The sequence below is a fragment of the Furipterus horrens genome, unplaced genomic scaffold (genome assembly GCF_987537825.1).
Source record: "Furipterus horrens unplaced genomic scaffold, mFurHor1.1.pri manual_scaffold_10, whole genome shotgun sequence".
In the NCBI taxonomy this organism is placed as follows: Eukaryota; Metazoa; Chordata; class Mammalia; order Chiroptera; family Furipteridae; genus Furipterus; species Furipterus horrens.
In genome coordinates, this window is record NW_028327180.1 from 7492771 (window position 1) to 7505351 (window position 12581).

The following is a 12581-nucleotide window of genomic DNA, read 5'->3' on the forward strand; positions in this document are numbered from 1 at the left end:
TTATACTGGAGAGTTTAAATTTTAAACTTCTTACAAGTCTAGAATTGAGGCTTTGATGTTTAGAAGAATATATTTCTATTTCCTTTTCCAATGATGGAATGCTACTTTATTGTTGAGTAATTAACTTGCAAAGATGAATGTAGAAAGTTAGTCTCTCTCTTTCTCTCTCTGTCCAATGATATTGATGTCTGAAAAAATGTTTGATGAAATTAAAAAATTACCAAGGTGTCAATATCTTGAGATATCAAATACCTAGAAAACAGAGGCAGGAAAGTGAGTTGGTACTACTCCCTCTTTAAATCATGTGGTGATTGAAAGGAAGGAAGGAAGGGAGGAAGATAGAAAGAAAGAGAGAAAAAGAAAGAAAGCAAGAAAGAAAGAAAGAAAGAAAGAAAGAAAGAAAGAAAGAAAGAAAGAAAGAAAGAAAAAGAAGGGAACATCAGGTAAACTGGAAAACTGTGTAAAACTGTTTCTGAGAGACTGAGAAAATGAACAGAACTTAACATTAGTATTTTAGGTTTGAGTGTGCAAATATTGGAGTTCAGAGCTCACAAAGAAATGAGGATGCTAATACTCTAAATTTTCACTTGGGACATGAGAAAATCCTATGGGAATAACCAGGAAAATATAGCCATCATTAGAATTAGAGTCTGGTTTTGAATTCATTAACAGTCTAATGAAATCTTTCATGTCTCTTTAGCTCCCTTTTCAGAAGCAAGTACAAATGCTATTAGAGAAAAATAGAACAATATTCATAGCCTCAATTATTTATATTTTCTCTGTAGTCAGTGGAATGTATTTTATTATAAAATGTAATAAAATAATCAGACATTCTAATAAATAATTAGAAATGGTTGGAAACCAATAAAAAAGAATCAGTAATGGAAACAGATGAAGGTAGAATAGACTAGAACCTAAAATTGCAGCTTTCAGAGCAGACGTATTAAAATAATTGTAATCAGTAAGGTATTGAAATGAGATTGAGAGTTTTCAACAGGTAATTGAAGGATCTTTAAAGATAAAATAAAGTTTTCTTATTTGACAAATACAACTGAAATTGTAAGCTCAAAATATTTGTTCAATAATAGATCAGTACAACTGAAAAGAGGCATGAACATATTTCACAAGTGAGCATAGAGATTAAAATAGTAATTACATAACAGAGCATTATACACATATTACAGGTAATAGAACCCAAAGTTCCAATATACGGGTAATTTGAGTCATATAAAAAGGTATGAGAAAGAATAGGTTAAAGGTAAAACATATAGTATTAATGACTCAGAATTTTCAAAATTGAAAAACCACATTAGCTTACATTAGCAAAAAGCACTGTGAATGTGTCATTGCAATAGAATACTTCTAGATAAAATTGGTGTGATTTCAAAACACAGAACAAAGAATCTTCCCTCAAGAAACATGTATCCTTTTTGTCTATGTTCATGGACATGCACAACAGTGTGGAGATTGTAGGGAGAGGGAGGTGGGTGGAAATAGAAGAGGGTATAAGGGGGATACATGGTAATGGAATAAACCACAATAAAAATAAACTAGGACTTCCAGCCGAGATGGAGACCTAGACAGACATGCTGCATCTCCCTCCACAACTAGGAAGGAATACAACTACTTCAAAACTAGAGACAACCAGAAGTTCCAGAAAATTGAGCTGCATGGAAGTCCAACAAAGATATAAATAAGAAACACTCACCCAGACAGGTAAGATGTGTGGAGAGGAAGCAGTGTGGTGGCGGCAGCACTGGTGGCAGTGGCAGGCCAGCGGAAAGTGCAGTCTCATGTTTTAAAAAGCAGGGATGGACACCTGGGGAGCACTCCCAGGACCAGACCAGACCTCAGAGCTCATGGTTCTAGCACCAGGGAAAATAAAGCCTCATTGTTTCTGACTGTGCGAACCAGTAGGAGTTGGGGTGGAGAAAGAAAATGCCAGTCTCTCAGCAGAGTCTGCTTCCTTAAAGGGCCCTACAGTCCTAGAATTTCCTCACACCCACTCTGGAAAAAATGGCCAGGGCAACAGCTAGAGGTGCCAGTCCCATACAGAAGTAGGAGAAGTGCCTGGTAAAGGAGTGAGTGCTGAGCAAGTGGCATTGTTCCCTCTCAGACCCCTCCCCCACATACAGCGCCACAAAGTAGTGAAACAGGTCACCCATATTGACGAATACCTAAGGCCCCTTCCCTTACAACATAACAGGTGTGACAGCTCTACCTAAGACATAAAGGCAAACGAACACGGGAGGCTGTCATGGTGAGGAGACAGAGAAGAATGGCCCAAAAAAGGGAACAGATCAAGGATCCAGTGAAAGAACTAAGCAATGAGGAGATCGCCAACCTAACAGATGAGGAGATAGCCAACCTAATAGACACAGAGTTCAAAACACTGGTGATAAAGATGCTCACCGACTTGATAGATATGCTTAAGTATGGCAAACACATAAGGGAAGAAGTGAAGGCTAGGCTAAATGAAACAAAGGAAAATCCACATGAAACCAATGGTGAAGGGAAGGACACCAGGGTTCAAATCAATGATTTCGAACATAAGGAAGAAAAAAACAGTCAACCAGTACAGAATGAGGAAACAAAAATTGAAAAAAATTAGGAGAGGCTTAAGAACGTCTGGGACAACTTTAAACATGCCAACATCTGAATCATAGGGGTGCCAGAAGAAGAGGAAGAGTAAGAGATTGAAAGCTTATGTTAAAAAATAATGAAGAAAAACCCCAAATTTGGCAAAGGAAATAGATATACGGGTCCAGGGAGCACAGAGAATTCCAAACAATCTAGACCTGAAGAGGACCACACCAAGACACATCATAATTAAAATGCCAAAAGTGAAAGATAAAGAGAGAATCTTAAAAGCAGCAAGAGAAAAAGTAGAGAATTACCTACAAAGGGGTGCCTATAAAACTGTCATCTGATTTCTCAAAAGAAACTATGCAGGCAAGAAGGGACTAGGAAGAAGTACTTAAGGTGATGAAAAGCAAGGTCTTACAACCAGGATCACTCTATCCAGCAAAGCTAACATTTAGAATGGAAGGGCAGAAAAAGTGCTTCCCAAGTCATTGTTATATGAAATGTTAAAGGGACTTATTTAAGAAAAAGAAGGTAAAAACTATGAATATTAAAGTGACAACAAACTCACAAATATCAATAACCGAATCTAAAAAATAAAAACAAACTAAGCAAAGAACCAGAATAGGAACAGAATCATAGGTATGGGGGTCATTTGGAGGGTTAACAGCTGGTGGGGGAAGAGGAAGAAATGGGGAAATGGTGCAGAGACTAAGAAGCATAATTGGTTGGTACAAAATAGACGGGGGGATGTTAAGAAGAATATAGGAGAGAGTGAAGCCAAAGAACTTACATGCATGACCCATGGACATGAACTAAGGGGGGGTGGGATTGCTGGAGGGAAGGCGGGTACTGGGCAAAGGAGAGCAAAGGGAAAAGAAATTGGGACAACTGTAACGACATAATCAATAAAATATCCTTTAAAATTAATTAATTGATTAATTAATTAAAAAATAAACATGTAACTGTTTAGACAGTGACTCAGTTGTAGATTTCACTATCTACTGTAATTTTTTTAAACTTCAACTAGGAAAATATAACACAAACATGTATTTCCTATGGTTAAAACCAGAAAACTAGGCGATGTGGCTTTCTCTCTTTGGTATGGGGCAAAAGATTCTTTTTCTGCATCCCAGAGACAGATGCAGTTAAAGACTTAGGAAAAGTAGATGCAGAAAATGGAATGATACCTTAGTTAACCATTCCATTAACTTTCAGTGGATAGTACCTCTACTGAGCACTTAAGTGAGCCCTGAGGGAAACACCCACATAGTCAGTAAGATGGGCACAGAGAAAACCATTATCACACCTAAAAGTATCAGCTAGGTTTCTTCATAAGACGTATAACCTTTATCTAGCAGCTACAACTTTTACTATTAGTATCCGACAATTATTTTGAGAATCCCTTATATAATCTCCAATAATTTTTACAGAATTTCTCTGACAAACATATATATGCTATTGTATCTCACTATCATACAACTGGACATCGCAGGGTACAGGTTTGCCTAAAAATGTATGTTTTCACTTTTATAGGTCATGGTAAAAATATACTATTTGAATTAAAATATTTGGATACTTCATAAAATTTATATTTCCTCTTCCTGTTATTAATAATTCTTATTAACAGGTCAATCTTTATAACCATTTTGCGTCTCCCCATAGGAAAGAACAAACGCTATGGTTTAATTGACAGGAACAAAGAATAAAATTACTCCTCTATAATCCTTCTTCTACACTAGTTGAGAGTCAAGTTGACGTGAAAAGAATAAAACTCACACTTGACCTTGTGAGCTTTCTACACTTGAGACGCTTCGGATGGAATCATTAATTCAGGATTGCCTCTTTTAATTTCTTTTTCCATAAGGAGGACAGAAGATTATATTCTTTCATAAAGCAATTTACATAATGATTCAAACAAAACTTTCCAGGCCAAATTTGGGGCAGCTAGATAATCAGGAAAGAGTTCTAAAGGGATTAAATAGTTGCCTGAAGAGCTAAATTGAGGATGACATCAGGAAATTAGAAATTATAATAAGGAAACCAGCTTCTTACCTTGTCTAGACCTCCTACCTCCATTCAACTTTTAAAATCCACACAGACTTCTGGGAGGAAATTGACTTTCTAACGCTGCATCATGTTAGAGGTGATCTGAAGTTCCAAAGGTCATTTACCTAAATCACTTCCAACTTAGCTAAATTCTAACCACAGAGTAGATCCCCAATACATAGATTTAATGAAGAAATCACAGTGCTTCTCATTTCACATTGGATATCAGACAATATAACACAATATTTGCTTTGATTATAGTATTCGAGGCATCAGGTTAGACACTTCAATATATTAAGTGAATTCACTAATGTTCATTTTGAATGTATTCAACCTTTATGTGTATTTTAAATAGCAACATATTTCACTTGATTGTAAATATTCTGGTTTTTAACATTTATTAACTACCAAGTACTCAAACTTCATACATTATGTATGTTATTCCGTTCGGATGCATTGCTACAGAGTGGGGCAAAAGCAGGTTTACAGTTGCTTGTATAGAAAATATACAATAATTATAAATAAAAATACAAGAATAACTCTGTGTTTCACAAATTCACAACTATAAGCTTACTTTTCCCTCACCATGTATATGAATTAAGTGCAAAGCAGGAAATTTAGTACTTTACTGATGACAGAGAACAGAATATGTAGTCATGAATTTGGGAACCTCACTGGCATAAGGTCTTAGTCTTTTCAATAGTCTTTGCTTTATACACAGTGACTGGCATAGCACTTATCTGACTTAAATAAGTTTGTATTAAAAAAATCAAATGATAGTTATTTGAAGTAATCATAAAAAGCTCATGTATTGTCTTAGAACACGCAGGACAACTAAAATAAGTTGAACTACACAGAGCTTCTCCACAATCATAAGAAAGGAAGAGATGACTTGGATGAGGAATCGGGAAACGGACACCGAACTTGAAGGCATACCTTGGAAGAGGTCATTGGAGTCAAAAAAAAAAAAAAAAAAAAAAGAAGAAGAAGCAGGAATTCTTCTAGAGCAGTGTTCCCAAAGAATAGTCATTGACACATGAATTTGAGTCACCAAGAATAGTCACTTAAAAGAAGAATTTCTGGACATCACAGGAGTCCATTGATTCAGAAGAGCCAAGGGAATTTGTTTATGTACCTAGAGTAATAACCACTTTTTAAAAGCCACCAAATGGTAATCTAAAATATATATGCCACTAATTCCACATGACTGTACCACACAGGCAACCTTGAAAAAAGAACCATTTTTAAAAAATATATAGAATGCTTGACTGACTGTATTGATTAAATTCATACATCAACTATTCAGCATTTTATTCTACATTTTCTGTACGAATAAAATTATAAGTGGCAATTTCTTGCGAGCCTGATAGAATGATCTGTCCTTCAGTTTGATACTTCTTTGCTCTCTTTGTATACTTTTTTTTTCCTTATGTTAACTATATAGTCATACTTCCATGCACTAATAATAGCAATGGAAACATTTAGGTTTTGAAGCAATGGCTGTAATTATATTACTTTTCCTATAAATAGCATAGGGATTGATGCTTTTATGATGAAAATGAACCCAAGTGATTAAATATTTATGAATTGAAGTTTTTATAGAAGAGAATATGACAGCATTGAAAATGTGCAATTACCAGAAATACCTACAGTGATTAAAATGTTAATTAATGACAGTTTCTTTTATTAGAATAAACAAAATCATACTACACATAGGAGAAATGAAATTCTCTTATAATTTTTAAAACTCAGATTTATTCAATCATTGAAGAAAATTTACTTAGAATCAAGTATGCCAAGGGAGTGAAATAATTTGTTTTAATTTCTTCAAGATATTAAGTAACTCAAAACTCACCATGTAATGCTCAAATATCAGACTTATCCAAACACACAAAATTAAAATAAAACATTTTAAAGCTCCTGAAAAGTTGCTTTTTGCTCTTCCTCAACATTCAGACCAAAATATTTTAGAATAATTCAACAGCAACATACAATACCAATTGTAAATTTATTCTAAGAAATTGCATGAAAATCAATCTTCTAGGCTAGAAAATATTTTGTTCTAATTAATTCACATATGAACTCAGCATAATTTCCTATTTATTTGCCTTGTTCCTTGAGTAATGTTTTTCTTACTTTTTATGTTTAGTCAATCACAGTTGAAGGTTGCGATCTGCCTTTCAACCACTCAAGTGTTTTTAAATATTCTATTATGCGGGTGTTTCTCTTTAGGATGAAATACTTTATTTTGATACAGTGGGGCTTTATTTTAATCTTATATACCCCAACTGATATGGGCACATCTGCTACAGAACAGTCATGATAATGATGATCATATATTAATGAGATTCTTTTTAGTTAGTAGAAGATACTTTTTGATACTTTTTCTTTTGGAATCTCTTATTATAAGATAGTTACTTCATGGATTGTGACTCATCACATGTATGGCTATATATCACTGTATCTCTTATTGAAATGTCATATTCTGATATATAATTAGCCTGTTTCAAAATCTCACATGTCCTTACGTAGCTTATTTAAAGTTTCTATTTTAGGGTTCATCAACTCTTCACTTCCAGCGAAAGCCCCACCAGCTTTTCTCCCCTTGGCCTTTCTCTCCTCTCCTGTCTTCTGTTTTTTCCTTTCACTACAGCAATCAGGGTCTCATTGTAATTCAGATACGCCAGTAACTTTTACAAACAATATGCATGTCCTTGATCTTCCTTCGGCCTGGAAAACTATTCCCTGATTTGTTTATCCATCTCATTCAGGTCTCTCATCACAGAGCCTTTAAAAGTGAGGGCTATATGGTGATGTTATCTTTAAAAAACAAAACAAACAAAAAAATCCACTCATGAATTCCATGTTTCCTCTGTCTACCTAATTTTTCTCCCGAACCTTTACCGCTCTCTGGCTTACAGTTTATGCTTCATGATTTATGTTTATTGTCTCTCCCCTTCTCTTCTATGTGAAAGAAAGCATCCAGAGCAAAGTAGATTGCACTTTTTTTTTCTTTTTCTTTTTGCTACTTGAACTGTTACACAACATTTGCCCTCAGAAAATAATTGTTGAATATATTAATGGCAAAATGACACCAAAGGTTAGGCCTCAGTGCACCAACCTCAGTTCTTGCATTTGTCTGGAGAATAATTCTGAGCCAGGCTGATACAGAGATACCTGATCAGATCACTGGGAAGGAGGAAGGAGAGGCTGTAGGAGGAAATTGCCAGAGATAATAGTGACTGGCCTAGGACAGGATGGTCTGAGAAGCTGAACACCCCTAGGACACATGGAGTTATGGGCCAGAAGAGTTAAAATAAAAGGAGGACAGAGACTGGCTCTCTGGCTCTCGTCCTTGAGAATGCCAGATGATCATGCTGTAGCTGCCTGCATTTCTCAAAGGCCGGTGTTTTGGATGGGAAGGCAGTCTGGGTGCAGCCTAGGATCAGGCTGGCCTGGCAGGGGGTGGCAGGGTTATTCTTTTTTGGGTGTTCTAGAGGGAACAGGGTCTGAGACAGAAGCTGCCATTCTTCCAAAATTGTGTAGCTTTTGTATCTTATGTTGTTCCAGTTTGTAAACTAACCCTATAGAAATAAGATAATTAAAACTAACAGGGGAAATGCTAGGAGAACCCAGGTGTTAGAGTTTAGCCTTAATTGATAGGCTTAAGTGACTATTCTTGTGGAAAGGTGATATTCCAAAATTGTGTGGCTTTTGAATAAAGACTCCTTTTCTTTGTTACCAAAGCTCTGACTCTGGAATTTTGCCTAGAGGGTGGTGGCAGGCAATGGGACCCCTCCTGCTGTAACAAAGCCTCCAATGGTCAGAAAAAGTTTATATTGAAAGTAACAGGGGTAGAAAAGTGAGCCAGCTGGGCTGCATGGGCTCAGGAAATAAGTTACAGAGGAAAAAGCAGGGCCCTTGGAATTTAGGAGAGAGAAAGGCAAAGGTAATGTGCTCGGTGGGAAGAAGAGGGGGAAGGGAAAGGTGTGGGTATGCTCCAGAGAGGGAAAGCACTCTGGTTCCTTTGTCTTAAGGTTTGTATCCATTCTTCAAAGGTAGGAATTCTGAGGGAGGTCTTAGGAGAGGATCTCAATGGAACATTCCTGTTTTACCTTGATGGGCCAAAATGAGATTTATTCCCCCAACTTCATCCATCCTTGGGTGTGTTTGGCACAAAGGGCACTAAGTGGATTTATGTTATTTTTCTCCCTGAGTAGGGTGATTTCAGCTATTTACCCCCTGATTGGGGAGGAGAAGTATAAACCATTTACTCTCAAGTGTCCTTGGTTAAGGAAGATAGGACTTTGTAGTTTATAAGATGGCTGTAAACTGCTTGGCCTTTAGCAATCCATGTCAGTTTCCCTATTCATTTGTTTTACTAACCTGTCTTAAATGGACTGAGATTCTAGTCTATTAATCAGCAGTTTTCACTCACAGAATGGTAAGACTATGTACAAGTTTACTAACAAGTTATACTGGACAAAAACTTTTTCATTGACATGCTCTGATTTTCAATGTTTGAAGTACACTTGTGTTTCAACAATAAACTATTAAATGTTAGCCAGACCACAGACACATTATTTAACTTCTCTGAGTCTGAGTCTTCTTCCTGGTATAGTAAAAGGAATGAGTAGATGTTCTTTCAATTTCCATTCATCTAAATAGTACTAAATAATAGAATATTTTAAAAATCTGGTACATTTTTTTGTAGGACATATTTTATGAGTAATATGGTTGAAAATCTTGATAGTCACTAACAGCTCAATATTCCCCTTCTTCCCAGGAATGTTTCTTAGCTTTTGAAGCTTAGTTTCTGTGACAATAGCCTTGAAGCAATTTTCTATTTACTTCTCTTTAGCTTACATTAAAATATCAGTGTTTTTTAGGAGCAACAGGCATGAGTTTGTTAGCTGCTTTTATGCTGGTACCTTACACCTCAGAGCATAGGAGAAATTCAATAAGCATGTATTAATAATAGCTAACGTTTAAGCCTTTTCTGTAAGTCAGGCACTGTTCCGTTTTACATATATACATTTATTTAACATTTATAACACCCTATGAGGCTGTTGTTAAATTAATGTCAGGAAAAAAAGATGAACAAAGTGTTTGATAAACTTTCTAATTTATGAAATAGAGAACATGCAAAAGACATGGGAAATTTTGAGGTTGAAGATGAACAGAGCAGACCAAAAAGCAAAAATGGCCTTGAAATGCACTGTGAAAATTGGAAATCTAACTTAAATAAAACAATGGAATAATAGGATCAGAAGATGTTTGTTTTCTCTTAGTTTGTATGGGGATAGAGAATTGGCTAAGGAAAAGTAGTTTTGCATGGAAAACAAGGACTAGAAGCTCAGTAAAGTTATAATGGTTCCAGATTATTAAATAATTTATAGAAACTCTTAATTATTGCTCTGGAGTTTTAAAAAATTAAATCTGAGCTGCTTAGTAATTGTTATACCTTAGCATGATGGTGAAACTCCTGATAGCTTAGGGATCACTTAACAGTCATCATGCCCAGTAAAACTATGTTACTAAAGTCTGTTGCCCAAGTGGTGGGTATTTCACTAACCATTTCTATAATCTTTGCGGCCACTGCCCAAAGAGGGCAACTTGATTGACTGTGAGCATAGGAATTTACACAACTGGGACTTGAAATTGTATGCGTTTGATTTTAGATTCTGAGCTCTATCAACTATGCTGGTTCTTAGCAACTTTTAAACCACAGATGTTAATGATGATGATGATGATAATCGTCATCATCATCATTTTGTCTGAACAAAAGCTTAAAAAAACGTCAAGAGAAAGGACATTTTGAAGGACCCCCATAGAATCCCTTCGTTTGAAGGAGGCTAGCTGTAACACTGTTAGCTATGCCTCCCCTCCCATAAGAGCTCAGCTTCCTATAGCACTCCATCCCAAAACATTCTCTTAAAAACTGAAAACTGTTATGTGAACATAAATGAAAACACTATAAATACTTCAGCATGAATGCAGATCTGATAATAAACAATGATGACATCCAAGAGCTACATACATTTTGTGTACAGCGTGGGCAGACTGCTGAACACGGGCCTCACTACTCCCAGCGCTGCATTCTGACACTTTCCAGAAGGGCGCCCTCCGAAAATTACTGTGAAGACCAGAAGTGATGCCTATCCCCCAGCAGGGCTGTGTCTGATCTGGTGGTGCCTGCCCACTGCGCACAGGGGCATGTGCCCATTTTCCCTCAGCTCTGCACTCCACCAGCAGGGAGAAATCACGCCGCCATGGGAAAAGCTACTTCCTAAAAATGCGGTCTCTACCAACCGACGCTCTCCACCAGAGAGCCAGTAAACATCTGCCAGCACACCAGTGCACTCTGCGGTGTTCCAAGGAAAACGAAATAAGACAAGAGTTTGAAGAGCAATGGCAAGCAGTGGTTGAAAGTATTCTGTTACTTTATTTACTTTAGAATGTCTCCCTTTAGAAACGCTTCCTTGATACGTGAAAAGCCTTTATTGGTGGAAATTGCCATGGCTTACCAGTTTGTAACAATGACCTAACTGGATTCAGAATTTATTTATAGAAATCTAAACGTTTTTTGATTTTAAAAATATACTGTACTTTATGAACTGATGTGAAATTAGTGTTACATTTCGTTTTCACTAAATTTTCAATATGATTGATGTAGACTCTTAATGTGTTAATTTTACAGAATGAATTCATATTTAAATATGACACCTTGTTAAGAAAGTAAAATGGTATCAAGGCAACTTATCTGAATACCTAAAATAACACTAGGAAATCTGAATAATTGATCTGCTTCATGTTTGATATTTTTATTGTATCCTTATATTTGGTTAGCTGCTCAAATAATCAAGAACATAAAATAAAATAAAACAAAGAGCATTTGGTAAAAATTGATACATGTTTCTGTTGGCGTCATGAAATATGAACCTATATATTAAACCTTCGCTTTCTCTTATTTCAGTAAGCACCATTCAACTTTTAAGTTCTCTAACTTTCAGCAATACAATAAATTAAAACCTTATATTTAAATTTCAAATTCAGTGAACTTTGTAGAAATATGTCAGTTTTCAATTTATACTTCTAGGCCAAGATTTAGGGAGCAAGGTTAGAGTCTAATATAAATATTATCTTACTGTCTTTACTCAACTTAGTAAAGTACCAATAAGTTCTTTACTTTCAATGAAAGGTAACGAATTTACGTGATGTGTGGACAAAGAGGGCATTAATCTTCGTGGGTTCACAAATACACATGAATCAAAAAATACTGGATTTAAATTGCAATAACCTAATGCCCTAATCTTTCTGTGATCATGATACATGTATTAATTTCTCCAGGCTTCAATTGATGGTATAGAAAAGGAAAAAAATAGATATGATTAATTTCTAGTGTCACAGATCTAATTACAAATTATATTATTTTTAATTAGCAATTTAATATAATTCTTAATCCTAAAAATAATTTTGTTCTATTTCAAATTTTTCATTCCTTTATTCCTTTATTCACTTATTCAAGAGAGTTTGACAGAGTTTCTACTATGGTTATAGCACAGGCTACAAACACATTTCAATAATCATTATAAGAGATTACTTTTGGTTTCTGGATTATAATTTTAAGTGCATAATGAAGTCAAATAGATCTTCAAAATACAGAACACCAACAGGATAAATTGGAATTCTTGGGAAAATGAGTCAGGCAGTCTGAATACTGAGTTACAGACATTTCACTATAATCCTAAATGCTGAACATGTTAATTTATTATTTATTCATTTGATTAAAGTGATGAATTATATTAGACTATACTCTACACATTAAAGTCTTTTCACAGTAAGAAATACTTGGGGGATTTAAAAAATCCATTATCATATATAAATGCATATTGTTAGGGTTTCAGTTACTCTACAAATGAAACTATTTGACCCTCAGTTCAAAGTGT